We start from the raw sequence: 21,599 nt of genomic DNA, 5'->3' as shown, positions 1-21,599 counted from the left end.
CAGCAAACCCACATAAAACGCTTGAAAATAAAAGGATGGGAATACATTCCAGATGTCCCTGTTATTTACTGCCGTGTTGGCAAACTACCCAAGACTTAATGGTCTTAAAAAACTACTGTATTATGCTCATGGATTTTGCAGGTCAGGAATTTGGAAGGGGAACGGTGGGCATGGCTCTTCCCAGCTCCACAGTGCCCAGGGGGCCCAGTTGAGACGATTTAATGGCAGGGAGGGTCCATTTCCAAGATGGCCTCCTCACTCGCATGTCTTAATGGGTGAGCTCAGATGGCTTAAGGATGAGCTCAGCTTGGATCTGTTCAGAGTGACCTTTTCCACGTGAAGGATTCAGGCTGGCTGGACTTCTTACATGGCATCTCTGGGCTCAAGAGCAGATATTCTAGTGAATAAGAAAGAAGCTTCATGGCTGATGACGGCATAGCTTTGGAAGTCACATAGCATCACAGAGTCACACGTGATCAAAGAAGTCATAAGTCTGTGCAGCATCAAGCAGAGGCAAAAGTAGACTCCATCACTTGATGGGAGGAGTGTCAGAGGGACTTACTACTACTACAATAGGCAAATTTGAGCAAAAAGAAGTTGGGCAGCGTGATGGTTTTTGATGTGGCACCTTGCGTGGCTACAGTCTCCTGCCATTCAGTGAAACACGAATTTAGGTGTTTTCTAGATATTATTAATGTGCACAAACTCAGGGGCTCCTGGGTGGTTCAGTGGGTTAAGCCTCTGCCTTCGGCTCAGGTCATGATCTCAGGGTCCTGGGATCGAGCCCCGCATCGGGCTCTCTGCTCAGTGGGGAGCCTGCTCCCCCCCACCCCCCCGCCTGTCTCTCTGCCTAGTTGTGATCTTTGTCTGTCAAATAAATAAATAAAATCTTAAAAAAAAAAAAAGAAAGGACAGATTATTTTATCTCACACTCTCATCTCTTAAGAGGGAAACACAATACCTACAGGACTTTCAGGCATCTAAAAGCAGACTCTCCCCACTGGGCAAGCTGTTCCAACCCATCTACTACATGGAACAGAAGGCTGTCGGCTCTGAGTAGAGCACGGGGCGGGGAAAAGGCTCAGTGGCAGCCACTGGGACCGTCTGACCTGCTAGACTTGACAGCATTGGAAGTGGCTAGTCAGGAAGCCACCATTGCAGTGAAGAGAGATCAGGCAATATGTTTACTATGATGGTGGCAAAATGCTGGTTTTCCAACTCCAGTGCTGGGGGGTCTGGTAAGGAACATATTTACTTTTCACAGTTCTGGAGGCTGGAATTCCAAGATCAAGGTACCAGATTTGGTGCCTACTAAGGAAGAACCTGCTGTTCTGTTTGTGCGTTTCCCCACAGTTACAGGGAGGCAAACAGTGATTAGGTATCCTAGAAATCGATCAAATCTCAATGGGTTGATCAAAATCGACATCCAGTGGGGGATGGACGGCTCATCTGTGCCTCCAAATATGAAACCCTGAACAGGATATGATTATCTGGTATTTCAGCTGAGAGAGAATAACTTGAATCTATGGGTGAGAAAATGATAGATTACTGCGGAATGTTCTTTTACATAATGAGGAATGTGGGGAATTCTAGCAAAATGCCAGTATCATAAACCACAGAGAAAGGCACAAAAACGTTCCAGATTAAAGGAAGGTAAAGGTGGGGCGCCTGGGTGGCTCAGTGGGTTAAAGCCTCTGCCTACTGCTCAGGTCATGATCTCAGGGTTCTGGGATCGAGCCCCGAGTCGGGCTCTCTGCTCAGCGGGGAGCCTGCTTCCCCCTCTCTCTGCCTGCCTCTCTGCCTACTTGTGATCTCTGTCAAATAAATAAATAAAATCTTAAAAAAAAAAAGGGAAGGTAAAGGTCACTTTGTAATTACTGGCATATGACTACAGACTAGATCCTGTAACTGAGAGGCAAAAAGGACTTCCAAGTCATTTGACAAATTACACAAGAGGCAGTAGAACAGATGAAACTAGTGTATGGAGACTAAAGTTGCAGAACTTAATGTGAGAGAGTATCTCAACAGTTAGGAAAATCTCTACTAAGTATTTAGGGGTTAAAGTCCAGAACATATATAACGTAACCTCAAATAATTCAAGGGACAATATTGTGAGTGTGTCTGTATCTACATCCTGAAGGAGAAATTAAATAGATACAAATAACAAAGAAAATGAAAAAAAATAGGGGCACCTGAGTGGCTCAGTCAGTTGTGTCCAACTCTTGATCTGGGCTCAGGTCTTGATCTCAGGTCCTGAGTTCAAGCCCCGCATGTCTTGAGTTCAAGCCCCGCATTGGGCTCTGCTTGGTGTGAAGCCTACATTTAAAAAAAAAGGGACAAAAATATTACAAATGAATGGATCTGGGTAAAGCTTATATTAGTATTCCTTGTACTATCCTTATTCTTGCAAACTTTACACTGCATAATATCTTGCTAATGCATTCCTAGATACTTAGGTTTTGTTTTTTTTTTTCTCATTCTCTTTTCCTAGGAAAGAATTTCAATCCTTATACCCAAAGATAAAGTTAAAAAACGAAAACAAAAATAGGAACCCAGGAACACATGAATAAAACACTGTTTGGGCAAACACTTGATCTAGAAAATTGGTCAAGGATTTTAAAAAGCATTAAAGAGGGGCGCCTGGGTGGCTCAGTGTGTTAAGCCGCTGCCTTCGGCTCAGGTCGTGATCTCAGAGTCCTGGGATCGAGCCCCACATCGGGCTCTCTGCTCGGCGGGGAGCCTGCTTCCTCCTCTCTCTCTGCCTGCCTCTCTGCCTGCTTGTGATCTCTCTCTGTCAAATAAATAAATAAAATCTTTAAAAAAAAAAAGCATTAAAGATTATTTAAATAGGGGAGCCTGGGTGGCTTCATCGGTGAAGCATCTGCCTTCAGCTCTGGTCATGATCCCAGGGGTCTGGGATGGAGCCTCGAATCCGGCTCCCTCCCTCTGCTTCCCACCTCATTTTCTCTCTTGCTATCTCTTTTTATCTCTCAAGTAAATAAAATCTTTTTTTTTTAAGGGATTATTTAAATAATGGAGAGCAAAGCTTGCATGGCATTTAATTTATTTTTTTAAGATTTCATTTATTTATTTGACAGACATTACAAGTAGGCAGAGAGGCAGGCAGAGAGAAAGAGAGAAGGAAGCGACTCCCTGCTGAGCAGAGAGCCCAATGGGGGGGCTTCATCCCAGGACCCTGGGATCATGACCTGAGCTGAAGGCAAAGGCTTAAGCCACTGAGCCACCCAGGCGCCCCTTGCATGGCATTTTAATGAGCCATTTGGTTCATCAGCACAAGACAGAAATTATAACCCAAACCTTCCCACCCTCACACAAAGGCTATGAACAGGGAAGTTTTAGGGTAGTCTTACCCGACTCACATTCCTGTGACCAACGACAGAAACGAGGCTGACGCCCCAAAATCAAAGGCACAGGAAAGACCTTATCGGGGATAAACTCAAAACTAGGCCCTGCGCAAACCTAGGGATCTGCTTATATGTAGAAAGTTCCCGTTTAGGTTCCCGCGAGGGGTCCAATATGCTAATAAGGGAAAGGGGGAAAAAATGCCTCATCCTGATTGGCTGGAAGGGCCTCGTTCTGATTGGTCAGAAGGGTCTCGCCCTGATTGGGTGAGATTGCCAGGCCGCTCAGGGAGCAGCTCATTGGTGGATTTTGGAGCCGGGTCCTGCTTTTTAGGGTTGGCTTGTGGTGGGGGCTTGCCCGCAAGCTTCTTCTGTTCTGCAAGTTGCTTCTTAGCTAGAGCAGCTCTCGGGGAGCGCTTCGGGTCCCTGATGTTTGCCGATTAGGGCGTGTTCCCCTGAATCTAAACTGTCTCATAGGACAGCAGTGTTTGCCCAATAGGAAGTCTAAAACCCCTCTGCTCTGTAGTGTTTGTCTTCCGGGATTATGTGCACGCACGTCAGCAGAGACTTCCTAGGATGTGATTGCATTGAGGTCCGGTAGGAATGGGACGCAGCCTTAGCCCATCTCCCAGGAGCCCCAGGGCCCAAGGCCACCTCCCAGAGGGGAAGCGAGAGACCAGGGAGGTGAGGCTACATGGACACCAACCGTCTCCCCTCTGCGGAGGTGTGAGGTCTGCACAGTAAGGAAATTGATTCAGTCCATGCATTTTCTTCCATGCTGTAGGCTGAGGGCATTGTCCCATTTACAGATGAGGAAAGGGACACTCAGAGAGATAAGGTGACTTAACCAAGGCCTCCAGTAGGTTAGGGGCAGAGCCCAGCCTTGAACCCTGCAGTACTATCTCCGACCATAGCCCTGTTCTGTTTTTGCTTACTTCCACTATACAAACGGGGTGGGCTTGAAATCTTCACACCTGGTTATCATGTCTTCAGTTGGAAGGGAAGGTAAATTACTTGCACTGATTAAAAGAAGGGTCAGAGAGCACCTCGGTGGTTCAGTTGGTTAAGCAGCTGCCTTCAGCTCAGGTCATAATCCTAGAGCCCTGGACTCAAGTCCCGCATCAGGATCCCTGCTCAGTGGGGAGGATGCTTCACTCTCTGCCCCTCCCCCTCTCATGCTCGCTCTAACTCTTTCTCTCTCTTCAAATAAATAAAGTCTTTTTTATTTTTAAATAAAGATTTTTCTTTATTTATTTGACAGAGATCACAAGTAGGCAGAGAGGCAGGCAGAGGGCGGGGGGGGGGGCGAGAAGCAGACTCCCCGCTGTGCAGAGAGCCCCATGCGGGGCTCCATCCGAGGACCCTGAGATCATGACGCCAGCCGAAGGCAGAGGCTCAACCCACTGAGCCACCCAGGCGCCCAAATAAATAAAGTCTTTTTTAAAAAATAAACAAAAGAAGGGTCAGAGGAGTTGCCAAAATACTTAGCAAATTTTTTTTTTTTTAAGATTTTATTTATTTATTTGACAGACAGAGATCACAAGCAGACAGAGAGGCAGGCAGAGAGAGAGAGGGAAGCAGGCTCCCCGATGAGCAGAGAACCCGATGCGGGACTCGATCCCAGGACCCTGAGATCATGACCCGAGCCGAAGGCAGCGGCTTAACCCACTGAGCCACCCAGGCGCCCCACTTAGCAAATTTTTAAAAACCCATGGGGCTCCGGAAAATTCCCAACTGTAATGATAGAAAGTGGAAACATTCCAACCCTAAAAGTGGGTGAACCAGTGAGGCTTCTCCAGCCCTGCTCCTCTCCTAGGACTCCAAGGCTTGGCCTCCTGCCCTCCACTGCAGGAGAGATCCCTTTTTTATAGCTTCAGTTTCTCTGCCCCGTCAATGGAAACTGAGAAACAAAACTGTGTTTTAATATACTGGGTTATCAGCATCAACCTGGGCACAGTGTGGAGACTTTAACTGGGCTTGATTAGGTGGTAGCATCTGTGCCTCTGCCAAATCCTCACTAATGTTTTGTTTTTTTTTTTTCCTATTCTAACATCAATGCTGCAATGTGGGTGGAATGACCCCCATTTTACACAGGAGGCCCAGAGAGGTTGAGAACTTTCCCATGGCCACACAGCAGCAGTGGCAAGGCCAGCATCCATGCTGGGGTGTTGGACCCATCATCCCTCTCCAGTTGGGTACAGCCATGGGGAGGGGGGGGTATATGTTCCTGGATAATCAAGATCCAGGGCCTAACAGACTCAGCCTGAAACAGGAAAGGGAAAGAATTAAGATATCCTTAGTGCTCACAGCCCCTGTCTGTGCAGTGACCCCAGCAGTCATGGTATTGAAATTTGTTTTTCTAGGAAAGACTGCATTATGCTGTTTTACAAACACTGAGTTCTAAAGTCAGCTCAAATAACAACACTCCGTTTACAGAAAATCCCTCCAAGTGCCCACAAATGTGGGAAAGGAAGTGCCTGTGGGAAGTTCAGGCCCCCTGGGGTGGTGCTCAGCAAGTTCCCCCACTATTTAGGGGAGGGCACCCAGGGGTCTGATATTATTAAATATTAAGTTAAAAAACTATAAATTTTTCTCTTTCTTCATCTTGTTTTTTTGTTTGAGAACAATTATTTGACTTATCCTTTATATAAGCATCTTTGTAGTCCGTTTCTGTCCCCGTGTCTCCCCTCTTTCCCAAGCGACCACTCATCTTCCATCACTCTGGATTAATTTTCATTTACTAAGAATTTTAAAAGTAGCCCTATATCGCTTCTTGGCCTTTTTGTTAAGATCAAGTGTAAAAAAGTAGCTATAACTGTACAGTATGTACTATTTTCTGTTCCTCCTCTTTCATGCAACATAACATTTTGAGATGTATCTGTTTGTTCCGATGTCAGTGATTTGGCCTTGATGGCATTGGATGCTACCGTTTGTTCACGCGTTCATTTCCCGACGCACGTCTGAGTTGCTCCCAGGTGTTGTGTGTTTGAAATACAATTGCTATGGACATGCCCGGAAAAGTCACTGCGTGGGCATACACTTTCATTTCTCTTGGTTAATACCTAGGTCTGGAATGCCAGATCATAGACGGAGTGTATGTTCAACTCTTTAAGACGCTGTCAAACCGTTTCTCGAAGGGGTTGTATTATTTTGCATTCTCACTCACCAACAGCGTGGGAGATATCCAGCTCCCCCTGGCAAGGGTTCTTAATTCCTGGTTTGTCTTTTCAGCATTTTCTTCTTCTTCTTCTTTATTTATTTATTTTGCAAAATCACAACGAGTAAAGGCTGTTTGCATTAGTAAAACTAATTAAATGTGGTGATAATTTAAATTTTAAAAAATTATGTATTTGAGAGAGAGAGAGAGAGAGAGAGAGACAGAGAGAGCACAGGCAGGGGCAGCAGCATGGGGAGAGGGAGAAGCAGGCTCCCTGGGAGCCCGACGTGGGGCTCCATCCCAGGACCCTAGGGTCATGACTTGAGCTGAAGGCAGACACATAACCAACTGAGCCACCCAGGTGCCCCTAAATTTGGTGAAAATTTTAAAAGTGAAATCAAGGGGCTCCTGGCTGGCTCAGTCCATAGAGCAAGTGACTCTTGATCTGTGGGTTGTGAGTTCGAGTGCCACATAGAGCTTACTTCCAAAAAAATTGAAATAAAAAGTAGAAATCACCAATAGTCATGCCATTCTAATTATTTTAATATATTTTCCTTTAGAATTTTTCAGGTGAATGCACAAGCAAAGACACCTTACTGAGGAGGTAAATAAGCATAACTACCTAAATAAGCAATTACCTTACTGCTAGACATTTGTGTTGTTTCTATTTGTGTTCTTTTATGTCACACTCAGTTGTAAAAAAAAAAAAAATCCTGTGCATCTTTTTTTTTCCTTTAAAGATTTTACTTATTTATTTGACAGAGAGAGAGAGAGAGAGAGAGATCACAAGTAGGCAAAGAGGCAGGCAGAGAGAAAGGAGGAAGCAGGCTCCCTGCTGAGCAGAGAGCCCGATGCGGGGCTCGATCTCAGGATCCTGAGATCATGACCTGAGCTGAAGGCAGAGGCTTAATCCACTGAGCCACCCAGGCATCCCCATCCTGTGCATCTTTTACCCAGTTCTCCCAATGGTAACATCCTCCAAAACTATAATTCAATATGGCAGCGGGGAGACCGACATTGATACAATCAGGATGTAGAACATTAACATGCTACAAGGAACCCACAGGTGTCCTTTCATTGCCATACCCACTTCCCTCCTGCCACCACTCCCCCCTTTACTGCTGCCCACCCCTAATTTGTTCTCCCATTGCTATGTCTCTATCATTTCATAAATTCTACATAAACATCAGTATGGATGTCTAATCACCTACAAATGGACGTTTACATTGTTCCCAGTTCTTGGGAATTACAAATAAAACCGATATAAAAAACCGAGTATACGTGTTTCCTTTTTTTGGGGTGAACATTAATGTCTTATTTTCTCTGAACAACTTCCCAGAAGTATAACTACTGCATTAAATGATAGTTGCATGTTTCATTTTCAAGAAATTGCCAAGCTGTTTCCCATGGTGGCTGCGCCATATTACATTCCCGCAAGCAACGTGTGAGTGATCCAGTTTCTTTGCCTCCTTGCCAGCTTTGTGGGTGGTAACTTCGTAATTTTAGCCATTCTGACAGATGTGCAGTGATACCTCATTGTCTTTTAAATTTTTCTCAAATGGCTAATGCTGTTGAACATCTTTTTATTTGATTATGGATTCTATATATTCAAGAAAGCTCTCGAATCAACATCTTCTTAATTTTTTAAAAAAGATTTTATTTATTTATTTGACAGAGAGATCACAAGTAGGCAGAGAGGCAGGCAGATAGAGAAAGGGGGAAGCACGCTCCCTGCTGAGCAGAGAGCACGATGCAGGGCTCGATCCCAGTACCCTGGGATCATGACCGAAACCGAAGGCCTTTGCTTAACCTACTGAGCCACCCAGGTGCCCTCAAGTAAATGTGTTAATTTACATGTTAAGGAATTAGAAAAATAACAAACCCAAAGTTAGAAGAAAAAAGGAAATAATAAAGATTAAAGGGGAGATCAGTGAAATGGAGAGTAGGAAAACAGTAGATAAAATCTGCAAAATCAAACGTTTGAGATCAACAAAATGGACAAATTCTACCTTGACAGACCAAAGAAAAAAAAGGGAAGACACAAAGGAGTAAAATCTGAATTGAAAGTGGAAACACTGCTGCCTGCTTTACAAAAAGAAAAGGGATTATAAGAGAATAGTGCGAGCAAAGCACACCTGCAAATGTAATTCAGGGGAAATGCAAAATTCAGTTCCAGTGATTCAGCAGACGGCCAGCAGGGGGCACACGCCAACGCTGCAAAACTCCGTGCACTGCGCCTAATGACCACAAGAAGGCGCGCGAACTTGCCTTTTCTGATCCACGTAGCGTCTGCATGTTTTGTCTGGGACGGAGCTTGAACCCCCGGTGGCGGGGAGGAAAGCGTTGGGTGTCCCCAGCCCCCGCGGCCCAGCAGGGGGCTTTGTCCGCAGCGTCTCCAGGCACCTTTCTCTTAAATAGCGAATGCAGGAGCTTTTATTGTCTGGAGTGTCCCCATGTGTCCTATAATTTACTTCCCACATAATTTTAAGTTCAGCATATACCAAAAGAGAGTGGATTATGAATGGGCCCTCCTGGCTTTAATGGAAGCACACTCATCAATTCATAACTTTCAAAACTGGCTTCTTACCTGATCTTGTTCTCACCTGAGATGATGGACATGTTTGACGATGGCTCATGACCCGGTGGCCGTCTTATATGCTTGGTCAGTTCATTTCGGCTTTCTCTGGCCCCATGACGACAGGTGGTGGGTAGAAATTACATTATTAAGTGCGCTTCCTAATGGGAAGAAGAAGTTGTCAACACTTGTCAACTGGTGTTTGGAGATTGAAACATTACCTTTTATTTTTTAATTTTTATTTTATTTTTTATTTTTGGAAAATATTTTATTTATTTGACACAGAGAGAGATCACAAGTAGGCAGAGAGGCAGGCAGAGAGAGAGAGGAGGAAGCAGGCTCCCCGCTGAGCAGAGAGCCTGATGCGGGGCTCGATCCCAGGACCCCAAGATCATGAGCCAAAGGCAGAGGCTTTAACCCACTGAGCCACCTGGAAACATTATCTTTTAGATTTCAATATCGACCGTGGCATTGTTTGAGGACTTGACATTTACACCAGGGGGCAAGCTTATGGGTATAGGGTGTAGAGAGAACACCAGGGCAGCCTTCTATCTGTGTAGCTGGAGAGGTTGCTCAAGGATTAATTTACTGGACATCTTGTGCAGCTATTATGTGAGATTGGAACCAAGAGGAAAAGTCACTTTTATTTGCTGAGAAAGTTTGAGGGTTTCGGTTTGAGATACATTTCCTTTTAACTTCCTGTAGCGCATGCAAGTCGAGATAATACTGCAGGAATGAAATAGGGATGCGAGTTTGTAGACACAGGAGCACAGGGCTGGGGCAATGTTTGAAGGGTTCGACTGGTCATGTTGAAGGAGATCTTGCAGAAGACACTGGCAAGAAGTGTTTAGGGTAGCCTGGAGACAGGAACTGGAGATGTCCGAGGACCCCAGGAAATAGAATGATCTCAAAAGGAGATCAGGATGTGGTGCCTGGGGGGCTCGGTCTGTTAAGCATTCGCTCTCCGCTTAGGCTCAGGTCTTGATCCCAGGGTCCTCAGATCGAGCCCCGCCTCAGGCTCCCTGTTGGAGGAGAGCCTGTTTCTCCCTCTCCCTCTGCTTCTCCCCCTGCTTGTTCTCTCTCACCCTCTCTCTGTCATTTATAAGTAAATGAAACCTTAAAAAAATAAGGAGGAGAAGTGGGGGGCTCCTTCGTGAGCAGTGGATTCAATACCCTGGGAGTTCCCACGTAGTCGGAGAACCCGTGATTGTGGGAATAAGCTGGAAGGAGTTATGGAAAGAGGGCGGGATCTCAGATGATGGACCAGAGAAGTGAAAACCCAGCATAACCTGGGTCAGTTGTACACCGTGAAGACGCATGTGTTTAGGAATTTGAGCTCCAGAAAAAGGCAGAGAGGTCCTAATTCTAGCCATCTCATAATTTAGCCATGTAGTTCTGTTACTAAACCTCTATGAACTGTGTCCACCTCATTTGGAAATGGGCAGCTAATCTCCAAGTAGCCTCACTTTGAGAATTAAATAAGCAAATGCGTATAAAATCTTCATGAACATAGTCTCTATCAATATAATTGTTAGGGCTTTTTCCCCCTCCTCTTTGGTGCCCCTCAGCTTCAAAGGGCTGGCTTAATTCGGCTTCTTACTGTGGTACACGGTCATCAGTTCACCCGTGTGGTTTCTGTAAGCCTTTTTTTTTTTTTTTTAAGATTTTATTTATTTATTTTTGAGAGATTGAGAGAGAGAGCATGAGCAGGGGGGAGGGGCAAAGGGAGAGGGAGAAGCAGACTCCCCAGGGAGCAGGGAGTCAAACTCAGGCTTCTCCCAAGACCCTGAGATCATGACCTGAGCCCAAGGCAGATGCTTAACCGTTTACAAAGACTTCACATATACAAACGATGAAATGCAGGGTGTTCCTGCCGATGGGGCAGGATTTCACCTGTTACTTCACTAAGGTATCAGGATGTGCCAACTTAATGCCCCCCCAAACCCCCTCTGCACCCCGTGTTTTATGAACTTGCTGCCCTTTGGGAACTGTGGGAACACCATAGTGGCACTATGATCTGGGTCCGCCGGCTGACTTCCTGTGCTAGGGATCCTAGACCTGGGCTTGCACCATGGGAGTCCCTAAATCCCGAGACTCTGGATGAGTCTTAAAAGAAATCCCACAGTGACTTGGGCAGAAATCTGAATCCTTGGGGGCGGAGCTGGGGGTTAGGACTGAGACACTGACATTGTCTGATTCCTTCATGGGGGGCAGCCAGGATGACTGGGGTCCGCTGATCTCAGAGGGCCGGAGTGACACATGGTGGTGGTGGGGGGAGGGGTAGCGTAGGGGGGACTCCTGAGCATCTCTAAAGACATTAGAGAGGGCGCCTGGGTGGCTCAGTGGGTTAAAGCCTCTGCTTTCGGCTCGGGTCATGATCTCCCGGACCTAGGATCTAGCCCCTCATCAGGCTCTCTGCTCAGTGGGGAGCCTGCTTCTCTCTCTCTCTCTGCCTGCCTCTCTGCCTACTTGTGATCTCTCTGTGTCAAATAAATACATAAAAATCTTAAAAAAAAAAAAAAAAGACATTAGAGAACCAGCGTTCATGCGCCAAACCAGGAACAGTTCAATCTGAGAAATTTGAGAATGGTCTCTTGGTCCGTAGGCATCTAAAATGCGAGGTGTATCAGGGTCTCCTAGATTTTGGGGTCAAGGAAGGAATTGAATAATACCTCTGACAACAGAGAATCTGAAAGCAGGAAACTATTTTCATTTTCTTTTCTGTAAAATGGGGATATTAATGTGTTCTTTACGAGCAGCAGTAGCCAAAGCCTTCTGAATTGTGAGCCTAAGAAAGGCAGTGTTCCCTCAGATGAGGCTTTGAGGGTTCCTGGTTGGCGTGTCTGGAAACTGTGGGCAAGATCCTGGCTCAGCTTTGCCCACTTAGTGCTCAAACTGGCCCTGACTGAGAATCAAGAAAGGCAGGTGTGGGCTGAGTTTCTGACCGTGAGTCCCCAGGTGAGGAGAGGGACTTTTTCTTTCTCCTACGATGACATCTCTGCTGGGGACCATGAGCATGCTGCTCTTGGCCTTCAGAGTGGCCCCTGGAGGTGCTCTGGTTCACCCAGAACTCCAGCTATGTACTGGGTCAAACATTGATCAAAACCCAGTCTCCTTCCCAAAATGACTCCGCCTTGTTCCAAGCTCTATGAAGGCTGTCTTGAACTGAGATAGAGTGTTGCCTTTTTGCCCCCAAGACCAGGTTTGGGGAGGGAAAACTTCCTTTAGTAACCGCGTTGGTGGGTGTAATTGACTAGGGGCGTGGTGCTCGCTGGGGACAGGAGAGGGAAGAGGGTGTCCCAGTTTAATGGGGAAGGCGATCTTTCAGAAGTGTCAATCAACCCAGCGTCAGGTGCTGGCGTGAGTCCTCTGCAGGCAGAGAGCATGAGGGGAGCACAAGGGAGGGCAGCGGTGAGACCCCAGGGTGGGACCCTGGCGTGAATTCGTGTTCAGAGACTAGACCATTACACAGGATGGATGCCGTAATCACTGTAATCACAGTGACCCCACAGGTCATGGGAACCGTCCCTCCCTCTCTCCCCTCCCCCACCCCCCTTTAACTCCCTCCTCTATGAGAAGGAGAACTTGCAAACAGTAGGTATTTTAAGGAACGATAAGAAGCAAAGACACAGATGCCTGGGTGGCTCAGCGGGTTAAGCTTCTGCTTTCGGCACAGGTCATGATCCTAGGGTCCTAGGATAGAGCCCCGCATTGAGCTCTCTGCTCAGCAGGGAGCCTGCCTCCCCCTCTCTCTCTGCCTCTCTCTCTGCCTACTTGTGATCTTTCTCTGTCAAATAAATAAATAAAAATCTTAAAAAACAACAAAAACAAAGTCATTTGCGATTTCATCTCACACTTGTACTGGCTTAGAACACCCTCCAAAGCAAACAATGGGCTCCATTTGTTTCCAATCAAATCTTTGGAGATAAAAAACAGTTGGCTCAGGTTCTGTCCAGAGAACATCTCTCCAGCTAAGGAAGCAGTTCCCGAGGCCCCAGCTGGTTGGAGCTAAGGAAAGCACCCTCACTGGGAGGGAAAACGGGGTTGGGGGGGGGCGACAAAATATCTGCCATCTTTAATGTTTCCTTTCCTTTTCTCTTTATTTTTTTTTAAAGGTTTTCTTAATTTATTTGACAGGAGAGACTGAGCACAAGCAAGGGAGCAACAGAGGGAGAGGGAGAACCAGGCTCTTCAATGAGCAGGGAGCTCAATGTTGGGCTCGATCACATGACCCTGAGATCACAACCAGAGCCAAAGGCAGACACTTAACCAATTGAGCCACACAGGCACCCCACAAGTAGACCTTTTAAAATCTGGTTTATAAATAAATGAAAAGAAAAAATAAAACTAATAAAAGTTTGCCCAGAACAAATTCTGAGGCTGTAATACATACACAATAGATTCTTTGAATGTCGGACTCTTGAAAGGTGGAAGAATGGAAGGGATCTCCAATTGTTTGTTTGGGATCACATCAAAATGTTAATTATAGGAGTTTTAAGTCCATAGAAAGGGTTTTCTGTCCTAGCCGTGGAGGTAAGATCCATTTCAGAAGTTCAAATTGAAACTCACACTGAAATGTGGGATCGCTAGCCTTTAGAACCGGTATCATGGTTGTTCACAACAACAAGAGAACCACATGGGAAAAGGGGGAGAAAAATGTCACTGCTTCTAAACTCTGGAAATGGGGTTGAGAGCTATGCCCCCATCCTGTCCTCCAGCTAATCCGTCTGAGAATTTGTCCACCAGTGGCTCGAGAGCAGGACCAAGCTGACTCACTGAGTCTAATTTCAGATGAGGAAGACGTAAAATCAAGTTTCCTTTGCTTTCGATTTTGTTTTGTTTTAAATTCTGCAGAGCCAGGAAAAGAGAATCATTCCCGGCAGAACAAAAACATGCCACTGAAAATGATCAAAGGGTTCAGATCCCCCCCCCACCCCTGTAAAATAATAGGAGGCATCCTGCAAGATATGGTCTCTTTGAAATATGGAAAGCTTTATGGAGCAAGTAGCTGAATTTAAAAGAGAGGAGAATACAACAGGAACTCAAAATGACAGTGGTGGGATAATGACGCCCTCTACTTAAAGAATTTTATTTACTTATTTGAGAGACAGAATGAACATGAGGGCACAGGCAGGGCGAGCAGTAGAGGGAGAAGCTGACTCCCTGCTCAGCAGAGAGCCTGATGCAGGGCTCGATTCCAGGACCCTGGTTATCATGACCTTAGCCAAAGGCAGATGCTTAATTCACTGAGCCACCCAGGCACTCTACAATGCCCTCTATTTAAAGAGCAGGACTGAAGTTGTAGAAAATGGAATCCCAGTTGATGGGCAAAGATATCCCCAAATGCAGGGAGAATAGGAAAACACAAGAAACAATTGGAGAGATTATAGATGCAGAATACAGAGAAGCCCAATTATCCATCCACTTGGTGGTAATTACTGATGAAGTTCTAGAACCTAGGTGAGGTTCGGTGGGCTGAGGTCCGGAGCCGATGACCAAGAAAGAATTCTTGAGACATCTTTGGTGCAAAATGGTGGTTTATTAAAGCACGGGGACAGGACCCGTGGGCAGGAAGAGCTGGGGCCCCGGGTTGTGAGAGATGGCAGGTTATGTACCTTGTGGTTGGGGGAAGGTGAGGGGAAGGGAGGTTTCAACAGAGTTTTCATATGCTAAAGAGGGCCTACAAGGTGCCGGGATACCCGAGGCCTTGCGGCTTGATCAATGTTGTCTTTTGGCAAGCCATTCACATTTCTGCTATCAAGCGTCTTTGTTAGTGAGATTTGGGTTTAGAAGAAATTTAACTTTATTTAGGGCTTGAGGAACTGAGTTATTTGCCTCTGGAAATTGTGCTATTGATAAGGTAACTTCTTTGTCTGTAGATCTCTAGGACATTTGTAAACCAAGGGAGACTCTGTCTTGCAGGATGTGATCTCTGCAAGTTAACTATTTGTTTCTCGTTTATGGCAGTCGGGATGCCTGAGGAATGTCACACACATTGCGGAGGGGAGCAGGTGGAGAGAGGGTGCAAGGTGCCAGCTTTTGCTTTGTCTTCAGCAAGCCTCCTGCTCCCTCATCAATTACCACCATATGTAAGGGTTAAAAAAAGAACGGAAAAGCAAGACTCAAAAATACACCAGAAACTTTTCTAAAATGGGCGAGTGAAAAACATTCTTTTAAAACTATAGGTTTCAGGGCACCTGGGTGGCTCAGTGGGTTAAGCCGCTGCCTTCGGCTCAGGTCATGATCTCAGGGTCCTGGGATCGAGTCCCACATCGGGCTCTCTGCTCAGCAGGGAGCCTGTTTCCCTCTCTCTCTCTCTCTGCCTGCCTCTCCATCTACTTGTGATCTCTCTCTGTCAAATAAATAAATAAAATCTTAAAAAAAAATTTAAAACTATAGGTTTCAAAACAATTTACGTTTTATTTTCTGTACCTGTTTTCTATTGTGTGGTTGGTCTTTTTTTTTTTTTTTTTTTTTTAATCGCTCTTCTGGTGCTGAGTTTTGTGACAGGGGAGGGGCCGGGGGTGGTTGCGGAGGGCGAGAGGTAGGGGGAGGTGGGCAGGGTCTCTTGTCGCGGGAGTCCAGTCCCCCAGGTGCTGCCCACATCAGCGCAGGGGACTGGGAAAAGGTCACCGCCGGACCCCTGAAGCTCAGATCTCTGGCTTCTTTGCTGCAAGGGAGTTAGCAGCAGAAACTCCCTTAGCGTCTTTGCAGGGACGAAATTACAAAACACCTAACCCTTCCATTTCCTTGCGTGGGAGAGAAAACGAGTGATCGTGACCCCGACGTGACTTGAACACGCAACCTTCTGATCTGGAGTCAGACGCGCTACCATTGCGCCACGAGGTCACTGGACAGGGGTGACTTTTGATCTTTTAAGACTCTTCCAGCCTACACCTCCCCCTCCCCCCTCCGTCGCGTCCCTACGTCGCTCCAGCGCTTCGCTCCAGCGCTTTGCGAGGGAGTCGCAGGGCGGACAGAGCCGAGGCGGGGGCGCAGGGCTGCACCCCGTGAGGGCGGGGGGGCCCCCGCCGCCACCTGCCCGTCCGGCCGCTCGGACCCCGCGGGGGACAGTCGGGCTCCAGGCCGTTCGCGGCGGCCCCCGGGGGCCCCGGAGCCTCCGGGGCTGCTGTCTCCGGGGGCCACCAGCACTGGGGACCCGGCGGGGACCCGGCCCCCTGGACGCCGGCGGCCGGGAGGAAGCGGTCAGCGCCAGGAAGTGAGGGTTGGGAGGACGCTCGTCCCCACCGAGGAATAAAAGGGGAAACAAAAACCCAACCCAAGTGACTTTGGAACTTAGCATAAAAATAGAATGATCATAAGCCCCTACCCCCGCCCCCCGCCCTGCTCCCAGCCCCAGGTATAAAACTAAAAACTCATTTTTGAAAATGTGGATGTTATAGAAGAGTGTAATACAACTGGAAACCAGTGATTTCTTGGATTGCATTTTGATGTATTTCCGCATTTCCTTCTTCCCAGGGAGTCACAAGTGTCCTGCCAGAGCTTGGGGACTGTGGAGAACAGCACGGGTTCAGAAAACCGCAGTCATCACCGAGGGAACACCCTGGCCCCCGCCCCCGGGTCGAGAAACAGGACCTGCCCACCACTCCCCCGCCCCCAAAGCCTCCGGGGTCCACAGCCGCCCTCCTCCCCACCTCTATGATAATCACCTCTATGATAATCACTTCTCTGCTTTCTTTTCTTTTCTTTTTTCTTTCCTTTTCTTTTATCTTTTCTTTTCTTCTTTCTTTCTTTTTTTAAAGATAGAGTAGGCTCCATCCATCGTGTAACCCCACACGGGGGACTTGAACTCGGGACTCAGATCATCCCCTGAGCTGAGATCAAGAGTAGCTCGCTCAGCGCTCAGCAGACCGAGCCGCCCAGGCGCCCCCAACTGCTTTCCTTTATAGTTTTATCACTCAAGCGTGCGTCCCTAAACCCTATAGTTCCCTTTTGTAGAACTCACTTTTCACGTGGTGGTGGTCCCCTCTCCTCTCTTTCTCCTTCACAGAGTCGTCCCCACCCCAACGAAATGATGCTGTGACCTTTCCAGTCCCGCACTCTGGGGGGTTCCGGCTGTCAGGGCGTCTTAGGGCCGGTGATACTCACTTAGACCTCTTAGTTAACACGGTTTCTGCTCTTTCTCCACTGTAATGCTGTTTCCTGCTTTGTAAACGTTTTTATTTTATTTTTAACAAATATTTGGGGGTAAATGCTTTGAAACTATGCAAATACCCTGTTTCCTTCTCAGACTTGTCCCTTCTAATCTTAGCATCCATCTTGCCTGCAACAATGATTACCCTGGTGTTTGCCTCCTGGTGATTTTTCTATTTCCTTTTTCCTTCTACATTTGTCATCATAGTCCTTCTGTAAGAACGGGCTGCCTCTTCCTTCCCATTTATTTATATATTACATGTTCAGTTATTTACATCAATGCAGACTCAGGTATTTTTAAATTGTATGGATTTAATCCATCGAATATAATTTCTTTCTTTTTAAAAAAGATTATTTATTTATTTTAGAGAGAGAGTGCAAGCATGGGGAGGGGTAGAGAGAGTTAGAGAGAGAGTCTCAAGCAGTTGCCATGCTGAGCTCGGAGCCTGTTGCAGGACTGGATCCCACCACCCCTGAGATCGTGACCTGAGCCAAAATCAAGAGTCTCATGCTGAACCTACTGAGCCAACCAGGCGCCCCTCTCCTGGGTATTTTTTAATTCTGTGCATTTAATCCATAGAATATCTTTTCTTAAATTGTTTCCAAAATTGTTCCAGCTTTGGCCATTATGAGCTCCTTCAGGTTGGCGCATGAGGTTTTCCACATGCAGTCATCCTCTTTTGAGCACTTCCTTAGTTTCTGGCACAAGATGCCTTGTGTGGTTCCCATGCAGGTCCTGGAATCAACCGTTTCTCCAAGGAGCCCTAGTTCCTGTTGTTGGAGTGGTGTTTGAAATCAAGATCTGGGTGTCAGGTGTGCATTGCAATGCAGTGTCATTTCCCTTTTCCTTATCTGTGACTTCTCTCTCTGACACCAAAACACCCAGCTCTCAATAGTTTTAATATACGCACTTGCTATAAATATATATGTACATGTTTGCGTGTGTGTTTATACATGTGTGTGCATGTGTGTTTCAGAATGACTAATCTATATATCTGTAAGAAAAGATTTATTAAGAGGATTACAAGATATGTATACATTTCTTTTTGCCTTGGCTTTATTTATTTATTTTTTTAAAGACTTTTATTTATTTATTTGACAGAGAGAGAGATCACAAGTAGGCAGAGAGGCAGGCAGAGAGAGAGGAGGAAGCAGGCTCCTTGCTGAGCAGAGAGCCCGATGCGGGGCTCGATCTCAGGACCCTGAGATCATGACCTGAGCTGAAGGCAGAGGCTTTAACCCACTGAGCCACCCAGGCACCCACTGCCTTGGCTTTATAGTCAGAGTATTGTTTTGCAAAAATAATTTAGGTTAGACGTCTCCTTCGAGCCCTTCTCCCTTGTTTATATTATTTATTTGTAATACAGTTAGGCTGTGACTTTTGTACTCCATTTCTGGTTCACACATGCATACACACCTCCATTGTTTTTCATTATTTAAAAAATTTTTTTGCATATTAAAATATTGCCATACTTCTCAGTGTCAGAGCTATATAAAAGGCTATATGGGGGCACTTCGTGGCTCAGATGGTTAAGCATTTGCCTTTGGCTCAGGACATGATCACAGGGTTCCTGGATCAAGCCCCGAGACAGGCTCCCTACTCACCAAGGAGTCTGCTTCTTCCTCTCTCTCTGCCCTCCCCTGGCTCATGCTCTCTCCCTCTGTCAAATAAATAAATACAAAATTTTTAAAAAAGATTTTATTTGTTTATTTGTCAGAGAGAGAGCAAGCACAAGCAGAGGAGTGTCAGAGGCAGAAGTAGGCTTCCCATTGAGCAGAGAGCCTGATGCAGGACTCGATTCCAGGACCCTGGGATCATGACCTGAGCTGAAGGCAGAGGGTTTAACCCACTGAGCCACCCAGATAGGATTATATATCTATCTCCTTATATCTCCTTACATAAAGGATGGCACACTATAATTATTTTGCAATTTGTGTTGCTTTTTTTTTAACTCACTAGTTATCCTGGAAATCACTCCGTATCAGTCTTTTGAGATCTTCCTTAATTCTTTTCCCACAGCTATATAGTACTTCGTGCAGGGGATGTGAGCCTACGTCCCTGCAGTTTTTTCATAATATTTTCAAGGTCCATACATGTCACAGTCTGTATCAATACTTCATTCCCTTTTGTTGCCAAATAATATTCCACTGTACAGATAAACCGTGTTTTGTTTTTTTAATCGATTTGGTACAATTAACCTCTACCAAAAAGTCAGATAGAGTTTTTCAAATGGAAACCAGATTCTCCCCCTTGACAGGGTTTGCTGTTGTTTTTTTTTTTTTTTTTAATTGTTGAAGGTTGTAGTAGTTGATTTGTTTAGTGACTTTTCCAAATTATTTTTGGCAAAGGCTGTATTCCTTGTTGTGTGTGCTTACTGAAGTGTCTGCTCTCTGGCTTGTATTTAGCTACTGTTTTGACAGAGATTGCCTTGAATTCCAGGTGCTTTATTTAAAAACAGCAATAGCAAGGGTGCCTGGGTGGCTCAGTCGGTTGAGTCTCAGCCTTCGGTTCAGTTCATGATCCCAGAGTCCTGGGATTGAGCCCTGTGTCAGGCTCTTTGCTTCTCCCTCTCGCTCTGCCTACTTATGCTTCTCATCAGCTCACTGTCAAATAAATAAAATTTTAAAAATATTAAAAAAAAAGACATTATTCATTTCTCTTGTACCTTCCTTAGTTTCTAGTTGATAATATAAAGTGTCTTTCTACTTTTTTTTTTTTTTAAAGATTTTATTTGTTTATTTGACAGAGAGAGATCACAAGAAGGCAGAGAGGCAGAGAGGGAAGCAGGCTCCCCACTGAGCAGGGAGCCTGATGCGGGACTCGATCCCAGGACCCCAAGACCATGACCCAAGCCAAAGGCAGAGGCTTAACCCACTGAGCCACCCAGGTGCCCATGTCTTTCTACTTTTTATTTGCAGCAGACCATGATGAACCAACTATATTGATCTTTATATTTAACCATTTGGGGGAATGGCTGAGTTTGTTGAATGTGGGTTATCTTTCAACAAAGTTGATTTTTTTTTGTTTTTTCCATTCTTATTCTTCTCTGTTATTCAGTTTGGGCATTTTCTACTTCCTTGTGTGTATGTTTTTTTAAAACTTATTTCATTATTTTAGAGAGCACAAGTGTATACACATGTGTGTCTGAGCAGGGGAGGGGCAGAGGGAGAGAAGTCGTAGACTCCCTGCTGAGCACAGAGCCCAATGGGATCCTGAGATCATGACCTGAGCCAAAATCAAGAGTCAGATGCTTAGCTGTGCCCCACCTCCTTACCTGTTTTCTGCTATGCTAACTCTGGGGCTCATCTTATCCAATAAATTCCAAATATTGTACTTGATTCCACTTGACTTTTGGTGGACTTTGTTTTAAGATACTCTGTCCCACATTTTAAATAAATAGTCCTCTTTTTCTTCTATTTATATTTTATTTTTATTTTTTAAAGATTTTATTTATTTATTTGACAGACAAAGATCACAAGTAGGGAGAGAGGCAGGCAGAGAGAGGGAAGCAGGCTCCCTGCTGAGCAGATAGCCCGAGGTGGGGCTCGATTCCAGGACCCTGGGATCATGACCTGAGCTGAAGGCAGAGACTTTAACCCACTGAGCCACCCAGGCGCCCCTCTTATATTAAAAAACATATGAATCGTAACAATTTTGAGGCGCTTGAGTGCGAACTCCACCATGTAGATCATTTCTGGATTTATTGTTACTCTATTATCACTCACCTATTTTTTCTCTTTTGCACTTTGCTTAATTATTTCTCTGGGCGATGTGGGTGATAAAGACAAACTGTAGAAGCTTTAAGTGTTATCTTCCTCTAATGACTTTCATCCTGGCAGACAATCCCGGATGTGGGCTCAGTTCCTATACTTTCCTTTTTCCAAGGCTCAGAGCCCAAAGTGGTTGCGGGGGGGTGGATGGGGGAGGATCTAGGAAGAGGGTAAAAGGATACAAACTTTCAGTTCTAAGATAGATAAGATTGAGGAACTAATATATGAACATGGTGACTATAGTTGATAACACCGTACTGTATAATGGAAATTTGCTAAGAGGCTAGATCTTAAACGTTCTCACCAAAAAAAAAAAAAAGTTAAATACGTGAAGTGATGGATGTATTATTCATTAACTTGAGGATCTTTTCACGATCTTTGCACTGTGCACTTTAAATATCTTACAATTTTAAGGGTGCCTGCGTGGCTCAGTCGCTCAAGCCTCCGACTCTTGATTTCAGCTCAGGTCATGATCTAAGGGTCGTGAAACCGAGCACTGCATTGGGCTCTGTGCTGAGCATGGAGCCTGTTTAAGATTCTTTCTCTCCTTCTCCCTCTGTCCCTTCCCCCTGCTCATGCA

The 21,599-nt window shown here is 45.7% G+C and overlaps 1 long non-coding RNA gene and 1 other non-coding gene across 2 annotated transcripts; both read right to left on the bottom strand.

The window, feature by feature from the left end:
- Window positions 1–1,256: 1,256 nt before the first annotated feature.
- Window positions 1,257–20,645, bottom strand: LOC116857296. Its single transcript, XR_004380732.1, has 3 exons — window positions 20,524–20,645; window positions 6,184–6,191; window positions 1,257–1,266 (listed from the first exon to the last, which is right to left on the bottom strand). It is a non-coding gene; the product is annotated as an uncharacterized LOC116857296 (long non-coding RNA).
- TRNAW-CCA lies at window positions 15,872–15,943 on the bottom strand. Its single transcript has one exon. It is a non-coding gene; the product is annotated as a tRNA-Trp (tRNA).
- Window positions 20,646–21,599: the final 954 nt, after the last annotated feature.

Source organism: Lontra canadensis, unplaced genomic scaffold (assembly GCF_010015895.1).
Source record: "Lontra canadensis isolate GAN:19392208 unplaced genomic scaffold, GSC_riverotter_1.0 scaffold122, whole genome shotgun sequence".
NCBI classification, from domain to species: domain Eukaryota; kingdom Metazoa; phylum Chordata; class Mammalia; order Carnivora; family Mustelidae; genus Lontra; species Lontra canadensis.
The sequence above is the reverse complement of the archived record's forward strand: the minus strand, read 5'-3'. Positions and strand labels throughout refer to the sequence as shown.